Raw genomic sequence first — 17,406 nt, forward strand, 5'->3', positions numbered from 1 at the left:
TATGCTCCTTCCGGGCTTTGCGAAACGCGTCCCATTCTACCAGCCGATAGTGGTTGCCCTTGGTGCCGTCCCGATGACCGTGGTGATGGTAGTGCGGTCCCACATCGACCTGGATCTCGATCACCGAATGATCGCTACCCAAGTCCTCCTGGGTGTTATGCCACCGCGCGCCAGCGACGTTCTTCGTAAACGTAAGGTCGGGCGAAGTGTCCGCACATACGCTGTTGCCCTTGCGTGTGGGCGCGGAAGGGTCCGTAACGAGCTCCAGCCCCTCATTCTGCGCGTCTTCCCACAGGCGCTTACCCTTCGGCGTTTCGTACTTGTACCCCCACGCCGCGTGAGGCGCGTTGAAATCACCCGCGATGATTAAGGGCCTGTCGCCGGCTGCCTCGCTCGCCTTTCGCAGTAACGTGCTAAAGCGGTGTTTGCCTTTAGGTCTACTGTACACGTTCAATACAAACAGACCGCGCCCTTTCGTCGGAATAAGCTCAATCAGCACGTGCGGTATTCTAACGTTCTTGAGTTCGCGTTGCGCCACGGTGAGGTTGCGTCTCACTAGCGTTGCAGCGGCCGGCGGTGCTCCCGCGGTCACGGCCTCATCGATCGCTTTGTAACCGGCCAGCTTGACCGCGTCATTGGTTTCTTGTAATAGGATTACGTCAGGCCGTTCCCGGTTGCGTAGGAATTGTTGAAGATGCCCCCGTTTCCTCCTGTACCCCCTGCAGTTCCACTGCCAGATTGTGAACGTGTTCTGTGTGTTACGCGGTCGTGGGCGTTGTGTTTGTGTGGTGTGTTGAGCCATCGTGACTGTCCGCATTATTATTTGCCGTCCGGCTGATCCTGCACCTCTTCGTCTGGTATCGGCCCAAGGTACGGTTTCCTAGTCGTCCGTACCGGGCGACCCGCTGCGCCCGGGAGCCGCATTTCAATATTGTCTATGCGCGATTGGAGCGTCGCAACCATTTGAGTGAGTTGTGCTATTGCACTGCTCAGCTGTTCGGTTTGCGCGGTTTGCTGAGCGATTGCGCGGTTCAGTTGCGTTGTTTGATGCGCTTGTTGCGTCATCATCGCGTCTACTTTGTCTTCGAGTCTGTCGACTTGCTCGCGGAGTTTCTGCTCGCGCGTTTGCAATGTGGTCTCGGTCTGTTGCGGGTCTAGCGCCTTGCGTTTAGTAGGAGCGGGTTGTGCGTCCTGCGCCTGCATGACTTCCTCCGCGCTCTCGACCGTTCGAGCAGCTGCGTCTGCGGCGACTGGTTTGGTCAGAGGAGGAGGAGAGGGGGTTGCTGGGGCCCCTTTTAACGTGGTAATTTCGTTCTTTAGCCTAGCATTTTCCTGCTGTAGTGTTTTGATGACGGATTCTAACTGATCCAGTCGCTTCTGTAACACGCTTTCTGTTCCGTAGTTGCTACTCTGAGCGCTACTGCTGCTTCTAGTTGCTCCGGGGTTTCTATTAATGGCAGTCTCGGTTCGCGATAGCGGCGCACGAGGTGCGCCTCCGGAGGCGACCGTCGCCCAGCTCACCTGTGGGGGGTTGGATCCTCGTCCATCTACCGCTGCAGCTGCATGGCTGGCACGGGCCGTCGACCTGCTGCGAGGCCTCACCGAGCGGGGGCGGGAGCTGGTGCGAGAGCGGGCTCGAGAACGAGTGCGGGAGCGAGTGCGGCTACGTGCACGGCTCTTCCTCGAGGCCGAGCGGCTGTCGGCGCTAGCTCGTCTCTGTGTGGGGCGTTGTCGGTAGCTCTCCTCTCTGCAGTCGTAGGTGCTGCTGCTGGCGTAAGCGGCCTCAGCCTCCTCGCGCATTCTGCGTTCCCATTGTCGTCGCTTGACTAGGTACGGCGTCTTGTACCTGGCTTTGCACTTGCGGTCCCCGGTAAGGTGACCCTTCCCACACAGTTGGCACACCGGCTCGCACCGATGGTCGTCGGGTGGGTTGCTGCATCCGCACCCGCGGCACTTTTTGTCGTTCGGGTTGGGGCACACGTCGGTCCTGTGTCCCAGACGACCGCACTCGTAGCACATGTCGATTTGTTTCTTGTAGAGAGAGCACCTCATCAACATCCCGCCGTAGTTCACGTAACGGGGCACGTAGTAGCCGTCAAAGAGGATGACCACGTTGCTCGTGTTCCCCATGCGCTTGGCATGCAAGACGTTAGGGTTTCGCTGGTTCACGAGACTTCTCACGACGTCCGCCGGCTTTTCGTCTAGCGATATGCCCCTGATAACACCTTTGGATGTGTTCTCCGGAGCCGCTCTGTAGGCGCTTGCTTCGAACTCGCGGTCGCCAATGCGCAGCTTGCAAATGCTGCCGTATCGTCTAGCGCGATCTTCTGACGGAGTGCACTATCACGTTTTGGCGCTCATTGAGACAAACGCTGTCCTCCTCAGCTGCCTCGCGTCCCACTCCTGCTGCGTTGCGTATGCAGCAATGGACGCGGTCCTTCTGGTACTTCGACACGTTGATGCCGTCCCGGGGCCGCACGATGATCTTGTAGTCGTCCGTGGGTAGGTTGGGCATTCGGCTCGCCATGGTGATCTTCCGCACGTAGTGCGTCGCTTGCTTTATAGACGCCGCCTTCTTGGAAGACGCTGTCGCAGCTTGCTGGTGCGTCGCAGGGTCGGCGTCTCCCGCCGCCTTCTTGGTGTTACGCTTGATCTCGCACCATCCCTGCTGTTCTCCGAGCTCCGTCGGCGATATTTCCTCCCCGTCGACTTGCACGACTTCCATCTCGGAAGCCGACGCAGCGGATCGGGGCTCCGCTGACGCTTAGGCCTACCGTGCCTTGTCTACCATCCTGGCTGTCGTGCCGACGTGGCGACGCGGAAAATCTTCGAAAAGTGGCCGGAAAACGGGCTCACCTGCCGAAATCTGGTATCTAGAGAGTCCGTAGAACTTTCGAAAGCAGCTGGGAATACCGTGAACAGGATAGTTGTAGATAATTCGCCGAAAACCATAGAAAATTTGCGGAGCCGGTGCGACGCGCGTCCGCACTCCGTGCTCACTGCTGGAAGCGGAATCTTCGTAACCGGCTCAAGAAAATTATCACTCCCGCCACGACGCCTGTTGTCCGTGTCGCCGATGGCGGAACAGCCCCCGTAATTGGTATGTGTACCGCCCGCGTCTCCTTCGCCGATCGCTCAACAATCGTGCTATTCACAGTCATCGCCAACGGTACCCATGACATCATCCTCGGCTTAGACTTCCTCTCCGCACATTCTGCTCTCATCGATTGTTCCGCCAGTACTCTCCGCCTTGACCTGCCTGTTCTGGATCCTGCTGAACCACACCCCAGTCGCCTCAGTTCCGTCGACTTCGTTCGCTTGCCACCTTCGGCACTGACCTACGTTGACCTAGTGTCTTCCCCACCAGTCCCCGACGGTCACTACATCCCGGCTCCTATGCAAGACGTCCTCCTTACACACGGAATCACAGTACCTCATACAGTTTTATGTACTACGGCGAATTGCGTCTGCCTGCCAGTGGTCAACTTTGGCTTGACGACACTAGTGCTGCCACGCGGGATGTCTCTGGCCCAACTTTGCTCATTCGCGGATCACTCAGTAGCATCCATTGCAGTAGACGACACTTCATCCGATGCTCCTCTACCATCGCAGTCGGCAAATTGTACCATCGCTGACTTACAGAAAATGATTGCGCCCGACTTGCCGTCCGAGCACGCTCGTGAACTCTACCGCGTTCTGTCTTCCTACCACGATATTTTTGACTTTAACGATCATCCTTTGGCCCAAACTACAGCTGTCAAACATCGCATTAATACCGGCGATGCCCCTCCTATTCATCGCCGCCCGTATCGAGTGTCACCAGCTGAGCGTCAAGTTATTCACGCAGAAGTTCGCAAAATGCTTGCCAAGAACATTATTGAACCATCATATAGTCCATAGGCGTCACCTGTTGTACTGGTAAAAAAGAAGGATGGCTCATGGCGCTTTTGCGTGGACTGTCGGCACCTTAACAGGGTTACCAAAAAGGACGTGTATCCCCTACCTCGGATTGATGATGCCCTTGACTGCCTCCACGGTGCTCGCTATTTCTCCTCTATTGACCTTCGCTCCGGCTACTGGCAGATTGCCGTGGACGATCTCGACCGCGAGAAGACTGCTTTTGCGACACCCGACGGCCTTTATCAATTCAAAGTGATGCCGTTCGGTCTATGTAACGCCCCTGCCACTTTTGAACGCATGATGGACTCCCTTCTTCACGGTTTCAAATGGTCCACGTGCGTGTGCTACTTGGACGACGTTATAGTATTCTCCCCAACGTTCGCTACGCACCTCGAGCGCCTCTCAGCAGTCCTGGAGGTTTTCGTCGAGCCGGTCTGCAACTCAACGCATCGAAGTGTCATTTCGGCCGTCGCCAGATTACCGTCCTTGGACATCTCGTTGACGCGAACGGAGTGCAACTGGACCCAGGCAAGATCCATGCTGTTGCGCACATTCCTGTTCCGAAGTGTGTCAAGGATGGGCGCAGCTTCATCGGCCTTTGTTCGCACTTCCGCCGTTTCGTGAAAAATTTCGCCCCCATAGCACGACCACTAACCGAGCTTTTGAAAAAAGACGCTTTTGAAAAAGACTTTAAAGGCGCTTTCGATAGCGTTTGGCAGCCTGTCGTCCTTCATTTTTTACGCTCGCACAACTGCCCTTCCAATCTGTACCACCTTCTACAATCTTTCTTAGAAAACCGACAGATCATTTTCCGTTCGCAGATTGGTCAGGTGTCTGCTACGCCTACTTTGGGCCGCCCTCAAGGGTCACCACTCAGTCCACTGCTGTGGAACATTGTCATTTACGGATTGCTTGACCTCGCCTTTCCACCGGACGTGGTTGCGCAGGCCTATGCAGATGACACTGTCATAGTGCTCTCTGCAGACAATCGTCGCGCTTTAGAATCCAAGGTAGCTCTTACTCTTAATCTTATCTCGACCTGGGCACAGCGTACGAAACTCACCATTAGTTCCGACAAATCTTCCTGTTTATACTTCCCCAATAGCCACTCTGCTTCCTCTTCCCGCAGCCGTCTTCCCATAGTTCGTTTTAATGGCTTTCCCCTCAAATTTCAGTCGAACATTAAAATTCTAGGGATCATCTTTGACACCCACCTCAACTTTAACGCTCATTTAACGAATCTCCGTACAAAAGCAGACCTTCTCTCTTCCCGTCTTCTCCTGTTCGTCCGCATGCATTATTCGATGGCCCCTTCCGCTCTCCGTCTCCTCTATAATCACGTTTTACTTCCGTCCATCACATATGCTTCTCCCGTCTGGTGGCCAACGTTTCCTACTTCACAGTCTAAAATCAAAATATCCTCAATCGAACGTACCCTTCTGCTTCCAATCACCGGTGCCTTCCGCACGACGCGTACCTCGTCGCTTCAGGTTCTGGCTAACACACCACCGCTCCATATTGAATTAGACCGTCTAAACGCCTACTTCCCTTAATTTGCACTCAAAGCGCTCGCATTTTATGGTCCCGACTCCTACCATCCGGCGCTTCTTAACTACCCCATGAACCCTTGGGACTTTCATCCTAGCATGAACTCTCGTTTTACCCATTACCGCGTTCGACTTCAAGATGTACCCTTTGTAACCACTATGCCGGCCTATCATCTGTATACCGACGGCTCCTACACTTCCCAGTCCGCAGGCGCCGCTTTCGTACTTTATAGTCCAACAGGCCGCATCACCAAAGTTGGAAAATTTAAACTTTTTGGTGCCACTTCATCTTATGCTACCGAAACAGCTGCTTTACTGGAGGCATTAGCCTATATACAGACTTTGCCCCATTTCATCCCTCTACACATCTACACTGATTGCTTGTCCATGCTCACTACATTGAATACTTTCACGACAACAAATCCCTCTGTCAGGCAAATCAAGCAGCTCCTTCAGTTCATCTCTAACCGGCGACGGGTATCTCTTTTCCATGTACCGGCACACCAGGGCATCGAGGGAAACGAGATCGCCGACTTCCTCGCCAACTCCGCCGCTTCCCATGGTGTTTCTCGAACCCTCCTTGTCGCTCCCTCCTCTATCAAATCAAGGATGCGTACCTATTCCTTCGCCCAGTGGAATGCTCAGTGGACGCGAGAGAATAGCGACACTGCACTCTTTCAATGGATAAAAAACGTCAATCGCATTCCCTCTTTCTTTCCAGCGAAAAGACCCATTGTCCGCCTCACCTCCGCTCATGGCCGCTTCCCTTTCTATTATTTCCGCTTTCACCTGTTATCTCACAGTAACTTTGCCTGTGGTAATCCTTGCACAGACTTGCTTCATTACTTCAATGACTGTCCCCTTACATCTCACCTTGCTCATCCCCTTAAAGAGAATCTCCCCTCTACCATTACACCTGATCGTTACCTCTCCTTTCTTACAGATCAAAGAAAGCGCGCGCTTCTTATTCGTCTATATCGAATCATTTCATCGTTCACTTTCCCGGACTCCTCCTAATTCGTTCTACAATCATACCTTTTCCTTAATCGGTTTCCTTTCCCTCTCCTCTTTCCCTGTCTCCACTTTATATCCCTCCCACCTTGCCCTTCGCCTTTCGTCTTATAGTGTCCTTGGTTATGCCGACCAAGGTGGAGCTTGTCTCCGGGGACACTATGGACGGAATGGCTGCTTTCTTCTTTTGGCAGTTTAGCTTCTCTTCCCATCCTTCTCTGTGCCCTAGATACACCTTCTCAACCTGCCTGACATCATTTTCAGCTTTCTTGAAAATCTTCTGTTGACCTGCAGTCCAGGGGATTCTGCAACCCCACTGCTGCCTGATGTCAAGTCACCCCTGCCGGAACCATCCGGTTATGCCAATACTCCTCCAGGCCGGTGCAGTCTGGTCAAGCGGAAACTCTGCACCGCTTTTCGGAATCCTGATGGACCTGCTGGCCTCCTTGGACCACGCTCTCTTAAGACGTCCTAGTTCCTTTTTCCCCCTTTTTCCTCCTACTCATTAAAAAATTAGACGCAACGAGACCTCACCCGTCCCACGCCGATGCAGACGAGTCCTCCGCCGTCCTATCCCCTCCCGGTATGCATAAACATTCTCTGTTGGTTTACCTCGGTTTTTTTTTCTTAATAATTGGCTTTACTTCAAATTACATTTTGGGTTTCTACCCCTCTTCATTTAATTTTGATTGGCTTAAAGCTGCTATACCTTGGTGGTGCGGCTTTCCCTCATTTTTATTTAGATTATTTTTGTTTTACGAGGGGCTCAAAGTACGCCCCTTTCCAGTGGGCCGATAACGAGGCCTCTGCATTCTCACATCTAATCGACATTCTCACAACGCCTCCCGTTCTGGCCCATTTCGATCCTTCTGCGCCTGCCGAAGTCCGTACTGATGCCAGCGGTCACGGAATTGGTGCAGTAGTGGCACAACGCCAGCATGGCCACGACCATGTTATCGCTTACGCCAGCAGGCTCCTCTCACCCGCGGAGCGCAACTATTCCATCACTGAGCGTGAGTGTCTGGCCCTAGTTTGGGCAGTTGCGAAATTCCGCCGATACTTATATGGCCGACCCTTTTCCGTTGTCACAGACCATCACGCGCTTTGCTGGTTATGCTCACTGAAAGATCCTACAGGAAGACTTGGTCGCCGGTCCTTACGCCTCCAAGAATATTCGTTCTCTGTCACCTACAAATCTGGCCGACTACACAAGGACGCTGACTGCCTGTCTCGCTACCCGGTCGACGAGCCTGACGACGCCGACAGTAGTAGCGCCGACGGCATTTTCTCTGTGTCTGCCTTCGCTAACATCGCCGATGAGCAGTACCGAGACCTATCGCTGCGAGCACTTATCGAGCGTCTGCGCTCAACACCTACCGACGCATCCGTTCGCCGATATGTCCTCAGGGCGGCATTCTGTATCGAAGGAACTTCCTCACTGACGCCTCTGATATTCTTCTTGTCGTGCCAAAACAGCTACGACAGACTGTGCTCTTTGAGATGCATGACGCACCCACTGCAGGACATCTTGGGGTAACCGGCACGTACGACCGCGTCCGCCGCCGCTTCTATTGGCCTGGTCTCGCTCGCTCCGTTCGACGCTATGTTGCTGCCTGTGATCACTGCCAGCCTCGGAAAACACCTCAGGTGCTACCTGCCGGTCATCTCCAGCCAATCACCGTCCCTGTGGAACCGTTCTTTCGTGTTAGATTAGACCTGCTCGGTCCGTTTCCCATGTCATCCTCTGGGAACAAATGGGTAGCCGTCGCGACTGATTACGCCACCCGATACGCTATCACTCGGGCCACTGACGTCGTGGACATTCTCTTGCGTGACATTATCTTGCTTCATGGCGCCCCGCGAGAGCTGCTTACTGACCGTGGTCGAAACTTCCTCTCGAAAGTTATTGCTGAGATTGTGCGTTCCTGCTCCATTCAACACAATCTGACTACCTCATACCATCCTCAAACCAATGGCCTGACAGAGCGGTTAAACCGCACTCTTACCGATATGCTGTCCAAGTACGTTTCCAAAGACCACCACGACTGGGACATTGCCCTTCCTTACGTAACATTTGCATATAATTCTTCCCGGCACGACACCGCCGGATTTTCTCAATTTTATCTACTGTACGGTCGCCAACCTACCTTGCCCCTAGACACGGCACTTCCTCCTGCTGCGGTCTCAACAAGCGAGTATGCGCGCGACGCCATCGCCCTCGCCGACCATGCACGCCAGCTTGCCCGTGCTCGACTGACGACCTCACAAGCCACTCAGCAGTGTCATTGGAACGCCAGCCATCGTGACGTTACAGTTTTCGCCTGGTGCGCTCGTGCTCCTGTGGTCGCCCTGTCGTCACGTTGGACTTTCCGAAAAGCTCCTTTCGCGATACACAGGGCTCTACCTCGTGCTGCGCCAGGTGACGCCTGTGACTTACGAAATTGCTCCTGTGGGTTCAACCTCGTCCTGTCTTCTGGCATCAAGTGATGTCGTGCATGTCAGTAGGCTCAAGGCCTACAACACTGCTTCCGAGTCCGATCTTTAGTCGCTCCGGGACGGCGCTTTTGCAGCCGGGGGTAGTGCTACGGCACAATATGTGCGATCACGAAAGGCCAGCAGTGTGAAGACGACGACGACGATGAGAAGCTAGCACGGGCTGTTGCCTCTTGGCCAAGCGCAGCGTAGTTTATTGTAAATATACTTGTACATAGCTTTTCGTCTGCGTCTTCCTACGTTCCTCTTCGTTCCGAGAAGAATTACGTGTAAGTATGGTTGTTGCTTACTTTAACTAAAATAAGGGATAAAATAATTTAGCCACGTCTAGCACCCTTAGCATACAGATAGCAAATCATCAAGGCCTCTGAGATTTCGAAATTACATTGAACGTCGCGCCTGGCGCGAAGTGCACGAGCTGGTGCATCAGCTGAAAAGAAGCATTCGAAGCGTCATAGGGCATACAGCTACGTTTGACAGCTGCAGTTTGTGTACAGTTACAGGTTAGATATCTATGAAATGATCAGCGTTATAGGGTACACGATTGCTTCTTTCTTCTTCTGAACAGCTACAAGCAGTGTTATTTCCAAGCGATGACGTCAAGAGACGCCGCTCATCTTCCAGCGTACGGGAATGTGAGTAATGCACTTTTGCGCTCAGCTATGGGAACGCATGTCTAGGCTGCTGTGACTGACACGTTTTCCTACCGCTCTAGCTCTGGTTCGGTGGATGCGATATTTTGCGGATGATCATCTTGCATAAACCTCATTTGTCGCATTCATAAACGCTCATTTAGTGTGCTTTTTAGTAGTTGCATGCTTAATCAGATCGTGGTTTCGGCACGTACAACCCCATAATTTAACTTCTTTAGTTGTTTTCCGCCTGGTGCTCGGTAAGGTTACTGCATATAAGTTATCAAAGCTAGCGACAGCCTGGGTGGGTATAACGTAAGATTATTCCCAACTTGTTTTATTCCAAATCCGCCGTTGCTCCTCGGTGATTGGCCAAAAATTTCCAGGCCGCGCCCTTTTTGCCTCTCACGTGTGACGTCAGGAACCCTCGAAAACTGACACGCGTCACAGTGATGCTTACGCTTCCGGCAACCATGAAGGCATCTGATTGGCATGATTGAAAAACGTCGCGGGTTCCCGCCCCTGTTCCCATAAACAGCCATGTCAATTTGATGTCCGTACTTTGGAATAATTTCCGTTTGGAATAGTCTTGCGGCATCGCGCCCAGAGTCCACGTCACATGCCCGAACACTTGCGACCATGTGCGCCAACGTGCGCATCTGACCGCCGCCACCACGTGAAAAAGCGCGACCGAGATCTGACGCGAGCAGACTGCAGTACGAAACGAGCGGTCCGGCCGAAACCAGATACGCGTATACGCATCCAGTGGTCGGGCGGGTTCGCACTGCTTCACTTTCCCGCGCCCGCGTCACTGAAGGGGCCGCTCTCATTGGTCTCCGCCGTTCGCGTCTTTCATCTCCCGCTCCGCGTTCTCTCCTTCATCTTTCGATGTGCTCGGTTACTAGGTACGACGTACGCCGAGGCGCGCCCACGCTCGACGCAGGAACGGGCGCACAAGAGCTCCGCCCTTAAACGTTCACGCGTGTGAACACCACGTGGGAACGGCGTACGTACACGCCTCACGCACGCATGGAGGCACGGAACGGAGTGGCACGCATGCCCCGTGCCGCGCGCAAGTTCTGGTCCCTGTGGATGGCACTAACTTTATGGGAGCCAGCCAGTGGTGCCATTTTAGCTCGTAACACCTTAATATATAATTCGCTGGTTTTAAAAGCAATTACTTTAATTATGCCGACTTACTACAGGGAATAAATAAATATGTGGCCGTGGTCCCGCAGTCGCGACAGCCAACCGGCCGTCAGTGCTGGCACATTATCTGGGACGGCATAATGCTGGCTACCGGCACAGTCGCCACTCCTTTTTCTTATTCTTTAAAATTTATTTGTCGATATTGTTAGCATATATGCCAAAACAGGAGTTGCTGGGTTGACCACAAATAAAGCTGTTACGAATTTCAACACAAGTATAAACAAAATGCTATTGTATAATAAACATATTAGCACAACTAATATGTTTGTTATAATATGTTTGTGCCGCACGCAAGTCAGTGCCATCCACACGGACCAGAACTTGCGTGCGGCACTGCGCCTGTGCACCACACCGTGCCGTTCCTCCAGGCGTGCGTGAGGCGTGTACGTATGCCGTTCCCACGTAGTGCAGAACACAAGTGAGCAAGAAAGTGCGTTTGGGTATAACAATTTTAATTTCAATATTTAAAAGTGGCATTAACTACAATAGGTAATTGACTAATTACGATGGACACCATTCAATATTTTCTTTGTTACCTCTGTAAATTACGCAATAAATAGTTCTACGGTTATGAACGTGTATTTTTTCTGCACTGCCTTTCTTTTGCATGTTGGTCACATCTGCTGCATTAAGCTAGTGCGTTACACAAATATTTTGCACGATTTTATATTTAATAACTGCCTTTATTCCTTTACGTTTTACATTTTCCTTGGTTTTCATTTCCAGATCAGAGCTATCGCACCAACAGTCTCGAGCTGCCTGGCATTCTATGATGAAAAGATCACGTGGGCAGCTCTAATGTGCATAAGTGCACTCGTAAAATTTGTGTGCCTCAAAGGATTACAAAGAAGCCTCGGTACCAAGAAAAATAATGTACGACCAGAACGAAGAGGAGCGTTCACCAGAAGTTTAGATGACCTCATCTACTACATCAAAGCGGAGTTATGCATCGCTTTCATGCCATACATGGACGCCGACTCGTTCACAGAAGTACATGCTTTGTTACTGATTGGTTACTTGATGGAACAGAGCATCGCCATGGAAGCCATTATGGATCTACAACTAAAATGTTACAAGAAAGCGCAAAGGAATGTATGTATTTTCACAATAAGCTTGCGTGCATAATTTTGTGACTGATTATCGCACATGTGTGAAGAAAATATATTATGATGTGAGAACGATTGATCATCGTAATACCATGGAGCATGTTAAAAAAGCACGTCTTCTTTTATTCTTCTTGCAGTTTGTGATTATGCACTTGCAGCTGCGCTAATTCTCAAACTGGAGGTAGAGGCTTGCGCAACAGGCGCTCGACACGCCAGTAAACGTTGCCCGCATGTACACACAAAGTGCCTCGAGCGGCCGGTCACGTGTAAATTTTGTTTGTATTCGGGGGCTTCTTTTACACTCCTAAAAACACTTTTATGTAGGATCTACTGAGCAGCAGAAAGCTGTATTGGGAGTTTCTATGTTGCTCTACCATTGACACTTTTCATCTAATTATAATATTTGAGAAGTTTATTAAGACTAATGTAATTAAGTAAAGTGCAAAAATAATATGAGCACTACCTCGAAGCGATGGCAGACAACACTGCCTTGGTTCTGTCCAGCTACCCGGCGTTTGGTTATCTTTAAATCTTGGTGCGTGACAGTTGGAACACCCTGTGTGTGTGGGTATATATATATATATATATATACGAGTATATGCATACATGCACGCATACCGGCTATTAATGAACATTGAATTGATATTTTATAATGAAATAATGATGCATTGACACAATTTACCTGCTGTGGTTCTTTACAGGCTTGCGTAAAAACAATGGACACCATACTGAAAGCCCATACAGCCACCTGCCGTGTGCTCGTTATGGCCGGCGCTCTGAAAGAGTGCATCGCAGCGATATGCGCAGGTTGGGGTGCTTGTGGCTTCCTCTGGCTTCGCCGTAAGTGAATGTCGACATTTTTGTTCTTATAGCTTCTTGCATGCAAACTTTCTGCTTGAATCTTTCGAAATATAAGAATTGAAGAGAATGAAATAGGTGTGTGGCGTACAAGATGATGGCTGTCAATGGCGCTGAATATCCGAGTGCTTGTAGCGAATTTGCTTTAATTAGAAGGCGATGAGGGCAGTCGTTGATTAGTACTCCACCAAAGTATGAAAACGTTCAGGTGCCCCGAGCTGTAGCCGTGTAGTGCTCGCCTCACAGAGCTGTGTTAGTTTGTGTTCAGCACCACAACTCTGTTGTGTGAGAGTACACAGCCCACAGCCTAGCATTAGTGCCTTTTGGCGGCGGTGAAAATTTGACCGCCGACCATTGGAAATACGCGCAAAAGGGCCAAATCAAGCTATTCACATAAAAAAAGATTAGTTGTGCTGATTTCATCTCGAATTCTGCATCATATATTAGAGATTCTCGTCACCCTTCTCTTATGTTGATGTCATGGAATTTGTGGTGTAATTCGTCATTTATCTTTTAGTTTTTTCATACACGCATGAATTTCGTATAAAAAGGAGTTTGCAGGCAAATGCAAAAGACACCACGTGTACGAAGAATGCGATGAAATGCAGTTCGCAGGACTTGGAGGTCAGTGGAGGTTACCATACGGGTACATATAACCAGGCGGAGATATATTAACCCTCTTCATGATCTCACAGAAATTGCAGTAACTTAAAGCTCAAAAGGAACACACCACAGGCAGCTGCAATCCCTCGTACGCTCTATGCTAACATGTGAACCCTCACCCCAACACTTCACTCACTGCGTCGTTCCTTCCTCGTGGATGCCACTGAATGCACACGTGGCGGTATTCATAGGCTACCCAAGTTTCTTTTTTCTCATCCTTAACGCCACTGAATGTACGCATGAGTTTGTATGGAAGATGCGTATGCTAGTTTTGAGCGAACTAGGGTTTTGTAGAGTGTTAGTTTTATAGACGTCGGAACAGTAGAAAAATTATACAGAAGTTGAAACATCTGAAAAATTACGATAAAGACATCCTAACATGCTATTAGCATTAGCATGCATATCCCATGACAGATCGTTAGCTATGTGAAGGTCAAGGTATTAGTGAGCGTTAACTGATGCTAGCAAAGTGTCATTTGGCACAATATCTACACTGATTGCCAATGCTGACCGTACATGATATGTGCATTAATTTACACTAGCTAGCGTTAAGTTTCGTAAGCCATTTGTTTCACCAGAGCGACGCATTGTAGACGCCTTGCAGCTTATATGAATCATTAGAGTTAGTGATCTTTCAGTACCTGTATTACACAATAATCTGCAAACAAATTAATTGGTGATGAGGTTACAGACTTGCATTGACGTTCCAATTACTTTTGTGCTTCAATGCATAAAACGACTTTTTGTGATGAAAGTCACTGGAACGCCAATTCATTTCCCTGCAAAGTTTGGGAAATAATATCTTAAAGCTGATGTCATCCTAAGAATTAGTTCCAAGTGGATCTGCCTTGCGAACTATATGGCTGTAAATTACAATATGGGCCATAAGGTAATTAGCTAAATTTCATTAGTAAATTGTTGTTAATTTGTCAATTGTGCATTAAAATTATTTTGCGCAAGTAATGTCCGCTTCTTTGAGTAGCCCAGCTGACAAACTAGAATTGTGTTACCTGCCACAGGCAACCTTTAAAAATATTTGAAGGTGTTCGCTGTAATACCCTGTGTAAAGCACAGAAGAAATGAGCTGCACATGAAAACATATTCTGTTTTACTGTCTAAAGTTTTGGCTGGTGGACCGGCCTTCGTGAAAATGACACCACAGTCAACTTGACCAGGGCTAGCCTGCCAGCTGTGGTACCAGAATGTTGTGTTTATTATTGTATGCTATACCAATGCAGCCAGTGTGCTTTGGAACCATAGTATATATATATATATATATATATATATATATATATATATATATATATATATATATATATATATATATATATATATATATATATATATAATGCACAGATGTGGTTTCATGACCCACCTGTGACCAGTTGTTTTTCCATCTGTTATTATTTACATTAAACTGTAGTCTATTTAATTAAATAAGTACAAGTTATTTCTCCTATGCCGTCCTTTGTGTCTGTGTTTGCTTCTAATTAAAATCGGGCCCCTCAGTTTCCTTTCTTCTTCTATTTATATATATGTATATAACTCTACAACTTAACCGGCTTTCCACACATTTTTTTACACTTTGATACTCCTAAAGCTAACACACTTGGAAAAAAAAAAACTCTATCGGCTGTGTTCACACCCATCACTTTACGTGTGCGAAGTGGATTCATGTTTTTAAAAGGAAGTGTTAGCTCGGGGGCTCCTATCTGATTACATTGGAAAGGGAAGCTATTTTTCTTGGCAATAACTGCACTAAATTTGATGAGGTTTTTACATTTAAAAGAAAAAGTTACAATCTAGGCACTGTTGGCAGTCAATTTCTGATTTAGACCGTCAAATTGTTGTATAAAGATTGTTGAAAATCGCGCATTTTCAGAAATGGAAACTACCTATCAGGTTTACAACTCTGCAAGTGAGCAACGAAAATATATCAATTCTGTCTATTGATTGTAATAGTACATCTAAATCGTGCAATGTTGATCTATTATTGATGGCTTTCAAATAAATTACTAATGTGCGAGTAGAACCTTTGCAAAGCCCCTGTAAACAATCTAAAATATCCACGTAAAATATGAACAGATGAATGAAATTTGCCGGCTTTGAGTCTTCTAGGGGATACAGAACTGTGATATCTATTCTTTGTGCAGAGCCTGCTTTCAGCAGCACTACATACAATGAACAAGCTTAAATGAGATACTGCTGTTTTGGAAAAAAATGGTCATAATTTTTTTCTTGTTTTCTTTCAGATTAGCTCATCTTCGTGTTGACCGAGCTGATTTTAGCAGCTGTAGATGCTATGTATCATGTATTCATCGTGTATCCTCTACACATTTAAAAGTAAGTGACCTTATACTTATAATTGGTTAAATGAATAATTAAGTAATTAGCATTCGTACAACGCCAAACATGAGTATATGCTAAGTATATGCTAATGTACTGTGTGTCGTGAACTTTGTTTTTAAGAGATAATCGGTCTTACAACTGTTTGCAAAGTTGTGCAATAAATCGTGGGAAGTAAACTAGTATAACCTTGTTGTGAGAAAACAGGATATGATGAAAAAATGTATACAATGAAGTAAATGAAATTCCCGGTAAATATGCTACAGAGATCGATGTATCTGAAGCCTTCTTTTAACGAAGTTAGATTGCTCTGCTGGTGAATATAATGAATCAAATTTATGTCCGAAACCAAAAAAAAAATAGCCGACTATTTTACGCCAGATGTGCTTCACTTTCTGCTCGGTTTGCTTTTAATGTCCACTTTATTGATTAGCCTCAGCGGCGCGCCATGCAGTCTGGCTATTGTGTAGTTTGGTATTTGCTGCCCAGCCATCTTGCAGTGTTGTTGAGGTGCAAATCTTTTTCTTCGTCAATTAGCCTACAGGTGTCGCCCACCAGTCCGCTGGTATGCAACGTGGTGGTCAGGGGGCTGCTGGATACAGAAATGCCGGCCTTAGCGTTCATTCAAGCTGGCACAGACGAGGTGGCGATAGTTGTGTCTGGGAAAAATAGGACCGACATAGAATGCAAGGTGGCGGCTATTCTCAATCGGGTCAGCGAATGGTTTGAAGAAACGCACATCGAAATGAGTGCTAATGAGCGTCTTTTTTTTCTTAGCATTCCCTCACGGCAACTTGCTTGTAGGCGCAGGGACCGAAGGTGTGCATAGGTGATGACAGGCTCCAGAGAAAAAAACTGCATAATAATATTTGGGGTGGTCTTTGATTCACGATTGGGCTTTAAAGAACACGTCGATTATATGAAGCCGGATATGAAAAATTGACGCCCGAAATTTGAGCTTACATTAAATTACACTATTCTGTAAATCCGCTCCCAATCAAAACACTATAGCCAAGCGATCCTGCGATCGCCATCCTCTGCAGCGTAGGTACGATAGGCAGAGTGCCTGGATAGCTATAGCTGAAGGCGCACTCAATGCACGGAATAGCGCTCACAGCCTTAATAGTTGTGTGCAGGATCACTGGAATGGCGGCCTTGCAGATACTCACGGGAGCAGCGCTGCTGTCGCTTGACAGAATCGGGACAAAATTCTGGCTGTTTACTCTGCGCGAACTAACATGCTTCGGCACGGGGTACTACCGTCCGGAAAAACGTTGAGCGTGACATTTGGGTCGAACCACCCCGTGGAAAAGTGCAGATTCCAATTTAAACGATTAGCAGTCAGAGACGCGGCCAGTAAATCTACGGAGCCGGCCACGCACATCTACGCCGATGGATCATATACCGCATATTCCAGGTTTTGGCTTATGTCGTCATGAAGGCACGATATCGAATTGTCCAAGTAGGCAGATTCAAAGCAGCAGATGCCAGCACTTCGGGTTGCGCGGAAGCAGCCACGTTTACAGAAGCGCTCCTCTATATGACAGCAGTGCAGGTAGATCGCAAGGTCAGTATTATACACTAAAGAAAAAGATGGGGGGAGCAAGAATGGAGCAACGGGCTCTGTTCCTCCTTCAGACC

General features: G+C 48.6%; 1 protein-coding gene and 1 long non-coding RNA gene across 4 annotated transcripts in view; both read left to right on the forward strand.

Annotated features, from left to right (window-relative positions):
- The window catches only part of mwh (multiple wing hairs), a 349,065-nt gene that overhangs the window by 38,880 nt on the left and 292,779 nt on the right, over window positions 1-17,406 (forward strand). The gene's annotated exons all lie outside the window — the stretch shown is intronic.
- The window catches only part of LOC139048966 (uncharacterized), a 28,074-nt gene that overhangs the window by 7,914 nt on the left and 2,754 nt on the right, over window positions 1-17,406 (forward strand). Inside the window, exons 1-5 of one of the 3 annotated variants that reach the window (XR_011508044.1) lie at window positions 6,781-9,220; window positions 9,520-9,586; window positions 11,519-11,884; window positions 12,600-12,738; window positions 15,672-15,762. This is a non-coding gene — a long non-coding RNA (uncharacterized lncRNA). Of the gene's footprint in view, window positions 1-6,780; window positions 9,587-11,518; window positions 11,885-12,599; window positions 12,739-15,671; window positions 15,763-17,406 lie in introns of those variants that run through there. The other 2 variants (XR_011508043.1, XR_011508045.1) reach the window with 2 other exon arrangements.

Source organism: Dermacentor albipictus, chromosome 8 (genome assembly GCF_038994185.2).
Source record: "Dermacentor albipictus isolate Rhodes 1998 colony chromosome 8, USDA_Dalb.pri_finalv2, whole genome shotgun sequence".
Taxonomy (NCBI): Eukaryota; Metazoa; Arthropoda; class Arachnida; order Ixodida; family Ixodidae; genus Dermacentor; species Dermacentor albipictus.